General features: G+C 39.8%; 1 protein-coding gene and 1 non-coding gene across 2 annotated transcripts in view; one reads left to right on the top strand and one right to left on the bottom strand.

Annotated features, from left to right (window-relative positions):
* Positions 1-19,006, bottom strand: part of CTNND2 (catenin delta 2) — a 1,077,052-nt gene that overhangs the window by 784,396 nt on the left and 273,650 nt on the right. The window lies entirely within an intron of this gene.
* TRNAY-GUA (transfer RNA tyrosine (anticodon GUA)) lies at positions 7,148-7,219 on the top strand. Its single transcript has one exon. It is a non-coding gene; the product is annotated as a tRNA-Tyr (tRNA).

A 19,006-nucleotide genomic window follows, 5' to 3' on the forward strand; every position in this document is an offset into this window, starting at 1 on the left:
TAATAGGATCTGAAAGGCATCTGACAGGGACACGTCATGCCAGATCGAGGACATAGAGAACAAAGTGTCACTCTGTATAATATGTACGGCAATACATTAACTTATTTTCTGGCTCTAAATATCCAGAACATGTTTTAGGTAAACAACTGTAATTGTTACCTCTAGCTACAACAACAATTAAATCATGTGAATGATATCCAGCAATGTAGTTTCTTAAATTCTGCTGGGTTTATAAATAGATAACAAGAGAGGACATCAGTCATGATGGTCTAGCATTGTGTTGGTTCTTTGTGCATAAAATTAGACAATTATACTTGTCATCTATAAATCACTCTGATGATAATTATTAAAATAAACTCAATGGTTACTTTTGCCAAGTAGAGAAATAAGAAAAGTAACTTAGTTTCATGGCAGAAACCTAGTTCAGTTTAGTCGCTCAGTCGCATCCGACTCTGTGACCCTATGAACTGCAGCACGCCAGGCCTCCCTATCCATCACCAACTCCCTAGATGCATTATAAAACCATCAAGAAGCAAACAATAATTTCCTCTGATATATAATTTTTGCTGTTTTTGCTCATTTCTCAGTCATGTCCGACTCTTTGCAATCCCATGGATTGCAGCATGCCAGGCTTCCCTTAGGCTATAGTGATTCCTTCTAGATATTTATCATATTATGACCCAACAGAGTATGAAACAGGTGTATATAGTACCAGAAATTCTGCTCATCTTCATATTTATTAAAAGATATTAAAACAAATTTCTGTAGTTATATCTGCAAAATTCAGCCATAGATTAATAATTTTTCAATGAGATATTTGCATACATGAAATGTTCAGAAAAGTAAATAATAAGATGAAAAAATAATCTTACCACCTATGAAAATAATAAAATAAAACTTCACCTGCTTTTAAACTTATTGTTTCTAAACTTCTTAAATAATAAGAAAATAATCATATCACCTATGAAAATAATACAATAAAAACTTCAATACAATAAAAACTGTTTCTAAACTTACTATTTTACAAAAATAATAAATATTATTTTACAAAAAATAACCACAGTCGTTTTTTTTAAATGGGATCATACTATTTATCTAGTTTCCACAACTATTCTTGTCAATATGTATAAATATGTAATATAGTATTAATTTTCTCAATACATTGTATTTTATTTCACCAGTAGTCTGGATATGATTTCTTTCTCTTCCCATCTCTTCTCTTTTTCTCTGGTCTCTCCTCTCCCTCTGCTTTTTGTTCCTTTTTTAGCACAATTAAAATAAACTAAGCATTTACCATGTGAGGTCCCAGCTTCTGTGTTCTGTGTTAAGACTATTACTGTATCATTGTTTCCCTCCAAACGTTCTAAGTAGTCAATACTAATGCACCCACTTTACAGATGATGAAAAGAGAATTAGAGAGACAAGGACTGATCCAAGGTCATCATGAATAGGAGGCAGCAGAACTTCGATCTGAATCCAGGAAGGTCAGTTTTCTACAGCCCTCCCTCAACCATGTTACTGAAACAGACCCTGAAACACAAACTGTTAAGTGAGGCAGTGTGCTCTTTTGAGGACATTTTTCTCAGAATAAATTTCCAGCAGTGGAACTACTCATGTGCTAACTTAAAACTTCTGACACGTATTTTCAAATGATCTTCAGTTCATGGTTTAGATATGTGAAAATTCCTGCCTTTCCACTTCTTGAAACCCAATCTTGTTTATTCAATATTTAACAACATATTTGTTCAATTTGTCTTTTTGTTCCTATCTGCTAAAGTAAGAGTCTTCTGCCCAATCTTATATGTCCTGAATGCCAGGGGAACGAGGCTACAGACCCAGGCTTCCTGAGAGTGTCTGAGGAGAATGCTGCCTGAGTTCCTGATACAGTCAAACCCTTCAACTCAAAAGGTGCCTCCTGGTCCCAGGTGCTGGCCCTCAATCCTCACAAAGCTGTCGATGCCTAGGGTCTCCTGGGTCCCCGGGCACACTTGGGCACTCTTCTCCATAGAACTGACCTTCTCTCCCGATCTGCCTCACCCCATGGATGTCAAAGCAGCGTGCAACCCGATCACAAAGTTCAAGGATCCCCATAAAAAACAGCCTTCTCCTTTTCTCCTGTTTCACTTCAGCCTTCTATGCTGCCAGCACCTCCATCCATCATGCCTGGTAAAATCATTCCTGTACTCACGGGCGACTCGACCCGGGATCACAGCCCCCGACTTACTCCTGCCCATCCAGCACCTCTAGGGCTCTTCACTCCTGCTGTCCTTTAGCTGACCTCCAAGCTGTATGAAAACCCTCAGCCAGCTTTCCTCAAGGACTCCTTTGTCCATTTTCCTTTCATTATAAGTCTGGCAAAACATCCAATTAGACTGTCTGTCTTCTCCACATCTGAGTTCCAACAATATGATTTCTGCCGGAAAAATAGCCCAACTGTAGAGTTTGCTGCTCCTGAGAACCCAGGCTGCAGGGAATCCAAGCTCAGCTCTCCCTACAGTACTTCTAGGTCCCTGGGGACCTGGGTCTCTCCATCCATCACTCTGCCCTCTGTAGTCTGGCTTCCACATGAAACCCTCTGTGGACGGAACCCTTGCACCAACTTTCTGCTTATCTGAAGATGGTGACTGCAGCCATGAAATTAAAAGATGCTTGCTCCTTGGAAGAAAAGTTATGACCAACCTAAATAGCATATTAAAAAGCAGAGCCATTACTTTGCCAACAAAGATCTTTCTGGTCAAGAATATGATTTTTCCAGTGGTCATGTATGGATGTGAGATTTGGACTATAAAGAAAGTTGAGCACAGAAGAATAATTGATGCTTTTGAACTGTGGGGTGGGAGAAGACTCTTGAGAGTCCCTTGGACTGCAAGGAGATCCAACCAGTCCATCCTAAAGGGGATCAGTCCCGGGTGTTCATTGGAAGGACTGATGCTGAAGCTGAAACTCCAATGCTTTGGCCACCTGATGTGAAGAGCTGACTCACTGGAAAAGACCCTGATGCTGGGAAAGATTGAAGGTAGGAGAGAAGGGGACGACAGATGATGAGATGGTTGGATGGCATCACTGACTCAATGGACATGAGTTTGAGTAAACTCTGGGAGTCGGTGATGGATAAGGAGGCCTGGTGTGCTGCAGTCCATGGGGTTGCAAAGAGTTGGACACAATTGAGCGACTGAACAGAACTGAACTTGGATGATCATACTTCATTCACCTCTCCTGTGGGTCTGAAATCCTCTTCTGCTGGTTTCCAAGAACCCTCACTCTCCTGGTGATTTTCTAAATGACTTTTCCCCCTTTCCCACTTTACTTTCTGGGTTTCTCTGTCTGTCCCAGGATGGTGGTGACTCAGAATCAGAACCTGTGTGAACATGGCACTCTGTCCCTTGACAATCTCTTCTCATAGGTTTTCCATCACTAGCTGCTCCCTCAGTTCTGTACATCCAATCAATCTTGTTCCTAATTCTGAGCCTATATACCTAGTTGTTTATTTGCCTATTTCCTTGAAAGGGCTTCCCAGGTGGCCCAAGTGGTTAAGAACTTGCCTGCCAGTGCAGTAGATGTTAAGAGAAGCAGGTTTGATTCTGGGCTCAGGAAGATACCCTGGAGAAGGACATGGCAACCCACTCCATTATTACTGCCTGGAGAATTCCATGGACAGAGGAGCCTAGCGGGCTACAGTCCATAGGGTAGCAAAGAGTTGGACATGGCTTAACATTCAATTGAACATGTTATTTCCTTAAAAGTTCAGGTTTTTGCCTTCACCATCTGGATAAAACATAATTGCATTTACAAACAAAAAATTCTGTGTTTTCTGGATATTGTTTTCTCTGGGAAACCTTCTCTAAGTGATAAATCTGGATTTAGAGCCAAATCTGGATTAAGGGCCCATCTCCTCCCACAGTGGGCTTCCCAGGTAGGCTCACTGGTAAAGAATCTGCCTGCCAATGCACGAGATGCAGGAGACGCGAGTTTGATCCCTGGATCAGGACGATTCCCCTGGAGAAGGAAACGGCAATTTCCTCCAGTATTCTTGCTGGGATAAACCCATGAACATAGAAGGCTGGCGGGCTACAGTCCATGGGGTCACAAAGAGTCAGACACAACTGAGCATGCACACTTATCTGACAATACCCTGAACATCTATCATATCACCTAACATACTGTATGATGATTTCTTATATGGCATTTTTAGTCTCTCTCAGATGACTGTAAACTGATTCCACGAGGGCAGAGAAAGCACTGATTTTTTTTTTTCCCCACACGGTATTTGCAACATTCCTCAGTGCACACAGCAGGTGCTCCTATTAATGAGATGAACTGAACTGGATGGAATTAGAGTCTCCCTGGGTTTTCTCTTCATACAGAGGCCTCTCAGGCTAGGCAGTTTTGTCCTGCCATTAATCTCTGTGCCTCAGCTGTCATTTCTTAGGGATGGTTGCACAGATATCTTCCTCAAAAGTCCCTTTCTCCAAGCTTATCGACTCTTGCAACTTGATGCCGATGAAGCCTCTGACCCATCCACTTCTCAGTGAAGACGAATCGACAGACTCTTTGGGTTTAGCTTTATACCATGCTACACTTTGGAAAGTCCTCCCCAAGAGTACTCCTTCCATGTTTACTTAGGTTTAGTTAGCTTGCTGAATGAGAAAGCAATGGCACCCCACTTCCGTCCTCTTGCCTGGAAAATCCCATGAACGGCGGAGCCTGGTAGGCTGCAGTCCATGGGGTCACTAAAAGTCAGACACAACTGAGTGACTTCACTTTCACTTTTCACTTTCATGCATTGGAGAAGGAAATGGCAACCCACTCCAGTGTTCTTGCCTGGAGAATCCCAGGGACGGGGGAGCCCGATGGGCTGCCGTTTATGGGGTCACACAGAGTCGGACACGACTGAAGCGACTTAGCAGCAGCAGCAGCAACAGCTTGCTGAAATCTTTCATTGATTTGGAACTTGTTCTCCTAGAAAGTAAAGTATGGTGGCTCAGATGGTAAAGAATCCACCCACAGTGTGGGAGATCTGGGTTCAATCCCTGGGTTAGGAAGATCCCCTGGAGAATCCCCATGGACAGAGGAGGCTGGTGGGCTACAGTCCATGGGATCACAAGCATAAAGTGTATACATAACTCCCTGTCTAGGATAACACCTTCTTAAAGATTTCTAGTTGGTTAGTTATTCTAGCACAATTTATTGAACTCTTTAAATATTCCCTCATGATCTAAATTTTCAACTCTACCAAACAGTAAAATCTCCTAGGGCTGAAAAAGAGTGTGGACCCTGGACCCAGCTGACCAGATCCAACCCAACCCTGACACTCGCTAGACCTTGGGCAAGTCACTTAACCTCCTTCTGCCTCTGTAATTTGGGGGTGACATCACCACTGTCTTTGAGAGCTGTGGGTGAATTTAGATGTAAAATGGACAGAGGAGGACTGGTACAGAGCCGACCTGTAGGTGCTACTGTGTACTTTCACTGCCATCTATTTAAATACTTTGTCTTCATTTCTGTTCACCTGCTCATCTTTGAGCTCCTGCCACATTGTTCTAACTGCTGTAGAAAGAGGACATAACTTCCTGTGTAGAATAATCCTCTGGGTCATCCCGTCTCTTCCTCCTTCCCATGATAAAAAAAAACAAAAAAAGTCCCTTTTCTACTCTTGTACTATTATTTCTTTAGTGAAATATCCCTCCCCTGCTCCATTATTAGTAATAGTCAACGGTTACTTGTGAATTGCCTTCCATGGGCCAGGCATTGGGTCAAAGGCTTTACTGACGACGATCATCAAACTTGATTACATGACAGATGTACACTTCATCATCAGACTTAAAGAAGGAATCTAGGCTGTCTGATTATAGTACTTGTGCCCTATATGACTACAAGACATTGCTTCCATTGTAAAAACTCTTGTTGAAATTGGGTTCATATTAGGATGAAACTCTAGATTTATTTGGGAAGGGCTGACTATTGAATGCTAAGTCTTCCTACTCAGTATTATGCCAATTTTTTATCCAAATATTTGTTTATATTCTTCATTAAAGTTTTCTACTGTCAATACAATTAATGTTTATAGAGTGTGTGTTCAGTTGCTCAGTCGTGTCTGACTCTTTGCAACCCCGTGGACTGCAGCACACCAGGCTTGCCTGTCCTTCACTATTTCCTGGAGTTCGCTCAAACTCATGTCCAGCGAGACAGTGATGTTATCCAACCATCTCATCCTCTGTCACTCTAGTCTCCTTTTGCCCTTAGTCTTTCCCAACATCAGGATCTTTTCCAGTGAGTTGGCTCTTTGGATCAGGTGGCCAAAGAGTTGAAGCTTCAGCATCAGTCCTTCCGGTGAATAGGGTTGATTTCCTTTAGGATTGACTGGTTTGATCTCCCCGCAGTTCAATACTGACGGCATTGTAGGCAGTGTTTAAATGCTTTACAGAATATTAACTAATCTAATTTTAATCATGACCCTACAGGGCTGGCATTGTTATTATTTCCATTCTGTAGATAGGGAACCAAGGCAGAAATAATTCATCACATTAAGTAACTTCATATCACATAGTCAATGACTGGCAAGATTTGATATTTTTTATCATACCATCTTGGCTCCAGAAGCCATAACTTTGACTACTAAGCTCTTAGATTTACTTCTCAAATAATGGGTAAGTTATATTTCAACCTGTTCATGTATTGTTGATATTTACAAGTGGAAACTTGCCTCAGGTAAGCACTGGTTTTTGTGTAATATCTTGCTAATCTTTTGAGAAGTTATAAATTCAAATCATTTACCAGTTGATTATTTTGGGTTACTTAGGGATGTCATCAAAATAAACCTGGACATTTCTCAACATCCGAATTGTATCATTTTATATTCTTTTTTAAAAATGCTTTGGGAAATTTCCTAGAGGTCCAGTGGTTAGGGCTCTGTGCTTCCACTGCAGAGAGCATGGGTTTGATCCCTGGTTGGGGAAAAAAATCCCATAAGTCACAAGATGCAGTCCAAAAAAAACTGTTTTGGATAGCCCTTCTCAAACAATTTTAAATAAATAGATTTTGCATTAGACATCTTTGTCTTCTATTCTACTTTAGTAGTAATCCCTCTAGTTTGTCATTAGTAAAAGAACTTCTATTTTTTTAACATAGGTACTGCCTAACCTGGACTTCCTTGATAGCTCAGCTGGTAAAGCATCTGCCTGTAATGCAGGAGATCCTGGTTCGATTCCTGGGTTGGGAAGATCCCCTTGACAAGGGATAGTCTACCCACTCCAGTATTCTTGGGCTTCCCTTGTGGCTCAGCTGGTAAAGAATCTGCCTGCAATGTGGGAGACCTGGGTTCAATTACTGGGTTGGGAAGATCCCCTGAAAAACGGAAAGGCTATCCACTCCAGTATTCTGGCCTGGAGAATTCCATACAGTCCATGGGGTCCCAAAGAGTCGGACACTGCTGAGCAACTTTCACTTTTCACTGTCTAACCTATTTAAAAAGCAATAACATTGAGATTCTTACATTCAGTACATTATTAACTATCACTTCCTGGATCGTTCATCATTGTGTTCAGTGGCACCTGACTCTTTACAACCCCGTGGACTGTAGCCCTCCAGGATTCTCTGTCCATGGGATTGTTCAGGCAAGAACACTGGAGCAGATGGCCATTTCCTCCTCCAGGGGATTTTCCCAACCCAGGAGTTGAACCAGTGTCTCCTGTCTCCTGCATTGCAGGCAGATTATTTACCTGCTGAACCCGGGGAAGCCATTATTCAAGGGTACCAAAGCTCTCCCACATCCTACATAATAGGACTATACAGTCAATGAAAAAGGAAGCCATTTATCAACCAAGAGAACTCTCCTTCCCATAAGAGGGACAGAACAACTGGTATTTGTAAATACAGAGGAAAGTAAAGGCATAAGGAGAAATTTATTCCTCATCCTTGTTATGATTAATCCTTCCCAGTTCACTTAAGCTCATTCTATAATAAATTATACTTAGAGGTAATGTTAATGCAAGACATTCATCATTCAGCTCAAGGTTATGAGTTTTTGATTGAAAGAAATCACAATCCAAACGGCAGAAGGCTTTGGCTGTATTGAATGATTATTTTACTCAGGGCTTAGGAATCAATGAGATCAATCTAAAAATACTAGAAGTCAATCTAGGCAGCTCTCATACATTTCCTACATGATTACCCAGGAGGTAAACACCACACACAGTCATGGTTTCAGTCATTGAAATGGTTACTATTGTGACTCCAAGGTTTGCAAATTTTTCATTTTTTTCTCTTTCAATGTTGACACACACTCATTTTGTGTTTAGTTATGGGAGCTACCGAGTTAACAATCTTTGTAATATGTAATAACAGAACTGTGAAAGCTGTACCTCAGCAGGTTATGCTTTCATTTAGTTAAACAATAAACCATTTTATCTTTAAAAGGGCTCTGAATAATTTCATCCCAAGCTTTCTTCAGGATTTTAGAACATAGATATAGTTACACAAAATTTGAACACCTACAAACTGGCACAAGGCTATGAACTGCAGCCAAAGACCAACAAAACAAGCAAGATGAATCCGGATTTTTAAAATCAGTATTTATATATTTTTTTCAGTTTTAATTCATATGTGCCTTATGCAGAAATGTAGCCAATAGGGGTTTTAGTTCTCTGCTCTTTCCTTAATTCTGTTTGCAATGTCAAGCCTTGCAGTGGTTGTACAAAACACTCAACTAAATAAAAGCAAGGTGGGCCTCAGGAGACTTTCCTTCAACGCTTGCTCTATAAAACCTGTGCCTCTGATTAACCCCACATCTCTGCTTCTATGCTTTCTGCTGAGTGCTGCCAGAGAAAAAATTCCATACCAACAAGGACCAGGGCCACTGCACAAATCCACTTTGTCCTCTGAGCATCTGTTGAAGGTTCTTTGTGTTCCAGATTCTCTGTTCCCGTCAACACGGAGGTTAATCCAAACCTCCATCATGCTGTCATCACCAAGAAACCCACCAGCTCTCCATCTCAAGAGATAATTTTGTCCTACAGACCCATGAATCTTAGAAGCCTACAGATAGAAAAACCTTCAACCTGCCCTACACAGATGAGCTTTAAAGCAGAGTCCTATCAGAGAAACAATTGATGCCTTTGATACTATACAAACTCAGTAAGAGTGAGAAAAAGGAGTGAATGATAAAAGTATTGCAAGATAACAATTCTGAGATGTACATTTTTCACATCTTAACATCTCTGAAATCAGAATGCATTTTCCGGCCAGCAGACTTTCACAATCACTTTTGGTCAGAGGGTGGTCCTGGTGCAGTTCTCAAGCCCCACACAGGTAGGAACCTGGCCCTACTGTGTTTCATTCAAAAAACTCTTGAAGGACTCGGAAGACAAAACATGAGTTCCACCAACAAAGACCTATTGTATAGCACAGGAAACTATTCAATGTTAGGTGGCAGCCTGGAGGGGATAGGAGTTCGGGGGAGAATGGATACATGTCTGTGTATGGCTGAGTCCCTTCGCTTGTCCTCCCAAAAGGATCACAACATTGTTAATCGGTTATACCTCAAAACAAAAAAAGTTTTTTTTTTTTTTTTTTTTTTTTTTTTTTTTAAATACCAGTTCTGAATCTTATCTGAAAACCTTCCAGTGACATATTGTGGTGGGATCAAGTAAACCAAACTTATAGAATGTGTCACAACAGCTGGAAAGACAATCAGAGAAGCCACCGCGAATCCCTTCTTCGAAAGGTTCTGCACCCTCACGACGTGCAGCGTCATGTGGCAGTGCGTGGACAACCAAGATGCCGACGACACGGCATCAGAAGTGAGAGGCTGTGGCAAAGTTTCCGGAATACTTCTCCAACTTACTGAACTTGTATTATCAGTTTTAAGAATGTTTAATGATATATGATAAAAAAAAAAAATCTGCATCCATAACGACTCTAAAAGAGGTTTTCTGATAGGAATAATACAAAATTTTTGGTTAAAAAAAACAAAGCTTTGTGTCCTAGTTCACATCTTAATTTTATTTCTCTTTCTCTCTCTTTCTTTTTCTCTCCCTCCTCCTCCCCACCTCCTCTCCCTCCTCCCCCCTCCTTCTCCCCTCCTCTCCCTCCTCCCTCTCTTCCCTCCCTCTCCTCCCCTTTCCTTCCTCTGTTTCTTTTTTCTTCCCTCCTTTGCTTCCTTTCTTCCCCTGTTTCCTTTCTCTCCTAGTTGTTATATAAAATCACAGTGTGTCTTAACATTAAAGTATCTCAGATTTTATGAAATTCGGCAATAGTTTAAACAGCACTAGTGATTCTAACAGTGAATCACACAACTAGTGACAATGAATCTAAAGATTGGCAATACAGAAAGCAGTGTTCCAATTAACATGTGCTTCCACAAGTATATTTTAAATGGCATACTAATCAAAATGGTTTTTAAAGTATTTCTGATAATCCTATTGAACTGAAAATCCAAATACTCATAAATGTAATGCTTTATATTTTAAATGACATAAATACCCTGGTTTCTTCTTACTCACTTCATGATTTCTGCCACACAGATATTTATAATCTTTAAAGTAGCTGAAAGTCATCTTCTCAAAACCAATTTTCCAGAGAATGTTGTCTATTTTTATTATTAAAGTAATTGCTTTCTTTTTAAAAATGTTACTGTATTCATATTTTTTTTTAATTTGCTGGTTAACAGAACAGAGGTATTCTGAATGTCAATATTCACAAGTTATAAAAAACTTCCATGTTTTATAAAGCAGGTGAAACTGGCATTATTATATCTTTTTCACCAAATGAGAATCACACATATTTCCTGAAAAGATCTTGTATGTATGTGTATGAGTGTTCATCTTGACACACGAGCTTGGTTCAACAAACCTTTCATAGATAAAAAACATAATCACTGCAGGCAGAGCTCAAGAACAAGAGCAAAAAGGAAAAGAAATAAACATGCATTAAAGAAAGTTTGTCTGAACATCAGGATTTTACAGAGCTTGATGGCCGTGGTATATTCTGAGTTCATCGGCTGTTTTAGAGTGGATCAGAAGGAGTCAAGTCAAATTACTGACAACCAACAAATAAACAGAATCCATTATCGGAAAGCTCTTATTTCCTATCTCTCTATGCTATGCTGAATTGCTGTATTCAGTGGGAAACTCACTAAATCGAAAAAACCTGACATCCCTCATCTTCGTCAAGGCCCTAAAAACATCACAGTCAATGTCTTGAAGTCACTTAAGCCCTCTGGCCCTATGCACTCAGCACGAAATCTCTCCATAAATGACGGCTGTTTGCTGATGGGAGGAAGTGACAAATCAGTGAATTACAAAGTTACACTGTGCTATATGAATACATTTCCTGACAATTAGAGCTGTTGACTGCTAAGATGTGAAAAGAGGTACAGAATTTAAAATTTTTAAGTTGAAGTCCTGTGTAATAAAAAGAAGTCACATTTTTATCTAGTTTACAAAGAATATGTGAAAATTTATGGATCCACAATGATTCAATATTACCATTAAATACCATGGGGTCACAAAGAGTTGGACAGGACTTAGTGATTGAACAACAACAACATAACTAGATAGCATTTCAGAATAATTTAGTGTTTTCATAAAAAGTTTAAAAATTCATTTTGGTAGATTATGCACAATTGATAGGCTATTTTCTTGCAAAGATTCTTAATATGGTATATGCACTTAGAATGAGTCACCATCTCCTATAGAATAATAAGCCTAGGTGTAGACTCTAGACATTTGCACATAATTCTTGTATTTGTCTAGTGCATCACAGCTTCCTATAGCATGTCCATCAATGCAAGAGCACCAGTTAATAAACATCTCTACAGTTAGAACTGGAACAGGTACCACGGGAATAAGGACTCGTGACTCCTGTTCACAGGGCTTTGTCTACACGGGAGTAATGGACTCTCCAGAACATCAAGCTTAGGACAAGTATGGCCAAATGCAGCTTTGACTGTGATCATCACTTCCGGTGGGCTTTATGCTTTTCCCCCTCTTTGTCTCTCTGACGTATTTCTTCTCATTGACATTCTGAAACAATGGCTGTCTGACTCTGTAATTTGACTCTGTGCTGCAGTTTCAACTCTCACCCTGGGGTTCAGTCATCCTAGAACTGAACTAAATTGTTCAGTTCCCTGAATGCAGCATGCTTTGTTTTCTTTGGGGGCCTTTCCACACGTCCACTTGCCAGAAACACTGCTCTGGTAAATATTAGTTTGAGTCATATGCAATTGCCATTTCTGTAGGTCACAAATAGTGGAATCTCAGCAATATTGTAAGGTTGTAAGGTTTACCCTAATATTCCCTCTTCAAGTCTCAATTTAAAAGCCCTTCTCTCCAGGGCATCGCCCCACTCAGCTTCTTAAATAGCATATTATATGGGCTTCCCACATGGCGCTGGTGGTAAAGAAGCCACTGAGTCATAAGAGATGTGGGTTCAATCCCTGGGTCAGGAAGATCCCCTGGAGGAGAGCATAGCAACCCACTCCAGTATTCTCACCTAGAGAATCCCATGGACAGAGAAGCCTGGCGGGCTACAGTCTGAAGGGTTGCAAAGAGTTGGACACGACTGAAGTGACCTAGCACAGCATTTAGTACATGTCTAAATTTTTAAATTCCTTATTCAGTTGTTTGACTTGAACATTAACTGTGATATCCTTGAAGTTACAAGCCATATTCTATTGGACATTATTATAATTCCTAATGCCTGGGAATATTTGATTGAGTATGCTAGGGGATACTTTCATTTTTGCAAAATAAATGTTAAGGAATAAATGTTATTAATGGATTCGGTCAGTGAACAAATTCATGTAAAATAAAAGGAGGCTGGAATCCCAAGACAGTATCTATTCTTCTTACATTCGAAAACACACAGCCCAGTGTCTGGTTCAATTATTTTTTCTTGAATGAACAGATGAATTATTGGCCTTAAGCAGTGTACATTTATGTTTGCTGATACATGATTTATACAAATAGCTGTGAGGCACAATAATTCCTGACAGTTGCTCTGTGAACATACCTATCTATATCTAGTGTAATTCCTGGAAAAACCATCTGAAATGGGCTTGGAAGACTGGTAGGATTTAAATGAGAGAAAATAAATTAAAAGAATTTTAAAAGTCAGAAACAGGAGAGTTCAAATATATTTTTCTCATTTCCTTGTTTTTCCAGGTCAAACTGACTTTCTTAAAGTAGTTATCTTTTTCAAAGTATAAGATAAGATTTGACTTTCTTAAGGTAGCTATCTTTTTCAAAATATGAGATAAAGCGTACAGATTTAAGTATATGACCTGGTAAGTTGCTAAATACATACAACCAGGCAATTCACACTTGAGTAAAGATAGAACATTTCTATCACATCTAAAAGTATACTTATGTTCTTTTTATTCATGCTTCAGCCACTATCTGATTTCAGTCACCAGAGAGCAGTTTGACTTGTTCTTGAACGTTATATAAATAGATTCATAGACTGTGTCCAGGGTCCTTTGCTCAGTTAAAAGATCTTTTGAGATTCATCCATGCTGCTGTTATATTTCAGAAGTGTGTGTATATACATATGAGTATACATGTATATGTGTATATACATATACATGTGTGTATATATATGTATGTATGTATATACATATACATGCATATTATTGATGAGCAACATTCCATTCTATGGTCCCACCACACTATGCTTATGATCACAGGCATTTTGGTTGTTTTCATCTTGGAGCTATTTATTCCATTCTGGTACAAGTCTCCTTTTAGACAAATGTTTCCATTCTCTTGGGTAAATATCTAGCATTTGAATGCTGGTCACATTGTAGACATACAATTAAGTTTATAACAAACTATCAAAATTTTCTCCAGAATGATTACATCACTTTACACTCCCACTAGTAATATAGGAAAAGTCCAACTGCTACATTATCCTTGTTATAAGGGAATATTTTTGCAATTTTGAAACAGGAAGAATATTTCAGAGAGACTAGGACAGCTCCAAATATAAATTTTTAAAAAGTCAACTTAGATTTCATTACTTTTTAAAAATCTGCATACAGGAAATCTGAAAGTTGTGAATTTCATCCAGCAAAGTACAATAAAGCACATATCACAACAAAGTGAGTGACACAAATTTATTTTGTTTGAAAGTGAATGTAAACGTTCTGTTTACACAATACTGTATGCAGTGTATTAAGTGTGCAACAGTAGTATGTCTAAAAATTGCATGTTTCTTAATTAAAAATACTTTATTGCTAAAATATGCTATCATCTGAGTTTTTAGAGAATCATAATCTTTTTGCAATAGTGACGTGAAAAATCACAGAACACAGATCACCATAACAAAAATAATAATAATGAAAAAATTTAAAGTATTACAAAAATCACTAAAATGTGACACAAAGACATGAAGTGTATAAATACTGTTGGAAAAACAGCACTAACAGACTTGCTCAATGCAAGGTTGCCACAAACGTTCAGTCTGTAAAATGCACCGTATCTGCAGACAGCAGGTGAAAAGAAGCCCAATAAAACAATTTATGCCTGTGTAATTTTTTAAAATTATTTTCAAAATATCTGGCCTTTGTATTTCAAGTGCAACTCCTGTAGATGGTATATTTGAATTTTGATTTTATACAATATGATAATTTCTACCCTTAAAATGGAACGTTCAGTCCACTTATAGTTATTTCATTTTTAATAAGGTTGAATTTAAGTGTCCATAATTCTATACTTTTTATATGTATTACATATTTTTATACATATTACTGATTCATTTTAGGGAGTGTGATTATGTTTTCCCCTGTAAAGTGCGTCAACTTTTTCTCTAAACAGATAATTGAGCTACAAGTGGAACACTGTGATTCTCTAGGCCCTGGCACAGAGCTCTTAAAACTTTGGAATTTCCTGAGTGATAAAGGTGGTAAGGAGCCTTCTTCCTAATGGGGCAACTTTGATCAGCTTCTAGACAGCTTCAGGATGGGGACTGACTATAAGAAAGACCAAGCCTTGATCAGAACCTTGAAACTTTAGCCTCAGCCTCCAATTTTGGGCGTACGGGTTATGAAGTGCTGGGGATTGAGTTCATAATCACTAGTAGCCAATGATTTACACAATCATGCCTATATAATGAAACCTCTGTAACACCCTCCAAGCCCATGAATGTTGAGGTTCAGAGGGCTCCTGGATGGGTGAATACATTGTGTTGGTGGGAGGGTGGTGCCCATCCAGAGAGGGCATGGAAACTCTGTGCTTATAAGTTTGAAGTCACTTCAGTTGTGTCTGACTCTTTGCAATTCTATGGACTGTAGCCTGCCAAGCTCCACTATCCATGGGCTTTCCGAGGCAAGAATATTGGAGTGGGTTTCCATTTCCTCCTCGAGGGGATCTTTCTGACTGAGGGACTGAACCTTTGTCTCTTATCTCTTCTGCAAGAGATGGGAATACCAGACCACCTGACCTGCCTCCTGAGAAATCTGTATGCTGGTCAAGAAGCAACAGTTAGAACTGGACATGGAAAAACAGACTGGTTCCAAATAGGAAAAGGAGTACATCAAGGCTGTATATTGCCACCCTGCTTATTTAACTTATATGCAGAGTACATCGTGAGAAATGCTGGGCTGGATGAAGCACAAGCTGGAATCAAGATTGCTGGGAGAAATATCAGTAACCTCAGACATGCAGATGACACCACACTTTTGGCAAACAGAGAAGAAGAACTAAAGAGCTTCTTTATGAACGTGAAAGAGGAGAGTGAAAAAGTTGGCTTAAAGCTTAACCTTCAGAAAACTAAGATCATGGCATCTTGTTCCATCACTTCATGGCAAATAGATGGGGAAAAACTGGCAGCAGTGACAGACTTTATTTTATGGGGCTCCAAAATCACTGCAGATGGTGAATGCAACCATGAAATTAAAAGACACTCGCTCCTTGGAAGAGAAGTTATGACCAATCTAGACAGCATATTAAAAAGCAGGGGCATTATTCTGCCCAAAAGGTCCCTCTAGTCAAAGCTTTGGTTTGGAGAAGGGGATGACAGAGGACAAGATGGTTGGATGGCATCACCGACTCAATGGACATGAGTTTGTGTAAGCTCTGGGAGTTGGTGATGGACATGGAGGCCTGGCATACTGCAATCCATGGGGTTGCAAAGAGTCGGACACGACTAAGCGACTGAACAGAACTGAACTGAACTGAATTGAATGGCCTGTGGGAAGTCCTGGAAACTCTGTACACCTCCCTAAAAAATAAACCTTGCACCTCTAGCATTTGACTGTTCCTGAGTTATATCCTCTATAATAAATGAGGTACAGTAAGTAAAGTGCTTTCCTGATTACTATGAGTTGTTCTACTAAATTATTATACCTGAGGAGAGGGTTGTGTAGAATCCCCAAATTATAGCTGGTTGGTCACAAGTACAGGTAACTCCTGGGACTTGCAGTTGGCATCTGAAATGAGGGACAGTCTAGCAGGACTGAAGCTGTTAGCTTTGGGATCAATGCTAACTCTGAGTAGTCAGTGTCAGAATTTACTTGGTGAGCACCTGGTTGGGATCCAGAGAAATTGAAAATTAGTTGTTAAGAAAAAAACCCTGCATCAGGCTTGATTTTATGCTTTGATAGGGTCAGTGCATTCTCTTTTTCTCCCTGGTACTAGGACATAACTTTTACTCTTGGCTTTGGTCCTTACTTTCAAAATGTGTTTTTTTCTGGGCTCTCAGTTGAATGTCCACTGTGCTCAGCAAGGCTATTCCACTCTGGATGAGCCAGACCTCCAGCATCACTCAGGACAATATGACCTCTGATATCTGCGTTCAACATTTAGTTCCACAGCAGCTGTCCTACCCAAAGCGCTTGGGAGTCTCATCCTGTGCATGCGCCCTCAGCCGAGGACCTACAAGAGCATCCTATGCAAATCTCACCTTTTGCTCTTCTCTGATGCCCTGCTGTTCAAATTCCAGTTTCTTCTGATAGCTGTTCCTGCACTCACAAAGCTCCCCTTTCTCTTCTTGGGTCAGTGTTAGAAACTACACCTAGGCTGAAAACTGGGACAAACAGAGACACCTCATATGTGCCTTTCTTCTCAGGAACCAAGTCCTGCACAACCTGTTGGTCAAAGTCTGAAAACAACTGCCTTACATTTTTGTTCGACTTTATAGTTGCTTATGCCATAAGTTTCCATCTTTTACTAATTACTCCTTAATCACCGGAAGCAGAATTCCAACCAAATACATGTGATAATAGTGTAACTAATACAATGAACATTTTCAGGTGAAGAGTAAATGCTAAAGAAGTTAGGATATTAAAAATTCATACTGAAGTAGTGAAATGATAGACGGGACCAGATTTTGAATTTCTTTAGCTGCCAATAAAGAGACTTTACCCCATTAATTACTCCATTAAAATGGTAAAGGGCATTAAAAAGGCAAAGCTTTGAAGAATTCTGAGCCAATGGGGTGACATCAACAACTTGTGCTTGAGAAAGTTTAACCCAGTTGAGCTTTAGCAGAGACTAGAACTGGGGTGAGATCTGCACAGATGGAGGGCAGTGAAGATGCTGCTGTGAGGCAGTAAGGCCACGCACAAGGATGGAGAGTGTGAGGAATTTAATGCAAGGATAATGGCAAGCACCATTTGGTGCTAGTGGTAAAGACTGCTTGCCAATGCAGAGACGCAAGAGATGCAGGTTTGATCCCTGGGTCAGGACGATTCCCTAGAGGAGGAAATGGAAACCCAGTCCAGTATTTTTGCCTGAAAAATTCCATAGACAGGGAATCTGGTGCACTACATTCCATAGGGTCACAAAGTGTTGGACGTGACTGAGCATGTTGGCAGGAAGAAAAGTACAAGCCAATGGTTTGGGGCCTGCCTGATTCGAGGTGGGGGAAAGCACAATCACCAGAAATAAGGAATTTGGATAGACTGATTTCTTTGGACAGAATGTTACGACCAACCTAGACAGCATCTTAAAAAGCAGAGACATTACTTTGCCAACAAAGGTCCATCTAGTCAAGGCTATGGTTTTTCCAGTAGTCATGTATGGATGTGAGAGTTGGACTATAAAGAAAGCTGAGAGCTGAAAAATTGATGCTTTTGAACTGTGGTGTTGGAGAAGGCTCTTGAGGGTCCCTTGGACTGTAAGGAGATCCAACCAGTCTGTCCTAAAGGAGATCAGTCCTGAGTGTTCATTGGAAGGATTAATGTTGAAGCTGAAACTCCAAGGCTCTGGCCACCTGATGTGAAGGGTTGACTCATTTGAAAAGACCCTGATGCTGGGGAAGATTGAAGACAGGAGGAGAAGGGGATGACAGAGGATGAGATGGTTGGATGGCATCATCAACTTGATGGACATGAATTTGGGTGGGCTCCGGGAGGTGATGGACAGGGAGGCCTGACATGCTGCAGTCCATGGGGGCGCTAAGAGTTGGACATGAGTGAGCGACGGAACTGAGCTGAAAAACTGAACAACTGAACAACTCTATCATTATGACTGTGAGGCTAGTAGGGTTTCAAACATTGAGAAAGGAGATACCCAGATGGAAATGACCAGAAGACAACTGAAAATATTAGTCTAGAATATCAAGATAGGACTGAATTCTAGATATCAATTTAAGAATATTTGTCTGCATGTAGGAGATGGGTGAGTTACATAAGGAGAAAAAATGGGTCATTATCATAAGATAAAACCTGGAAAAACCTCCAAACTCAGAAAGAGAAGATCATAACATCTACAGTTTCAATTGTTTATATACTGGGGCCATTAGAAGTCTTTGCATTTAAAGTATTAATCTAAAAATAGATTAAAGTGTATATGTGCGTGTGTTCCAAGTAGACATATTAAAACTAAATTTTTCTTTTCACTTTTAAAAATTTTTGGTGGAGTACAGTTGATTTACAATGTTGTGCTAGTTTCTGTTATACAGAAAAGTGAGTCAGTTATTCACATACATACGTCCACCCTGTTTATGCCTGTTAAACCTTAAAACTGTTTTATTGCCATGACACAGAATTGTTCAGGTGAAAATAAAGTAA

The sequence above is a fragment of the Muntiacus reevesi genome, chromosome 14 (assembly GCF_963930625.1).
Source record: "Muntiacus reevesi chromosome 14, mMunRee1.1, whole genome shotgun sequence".
In the NCBI taxonomy this organism is placed as follows: Eukaryota; Metazoa; Chordata; class Mammalia; order Artiodactyla; family Cervidae; genus Muntiacus; species Muntiacus reevesi.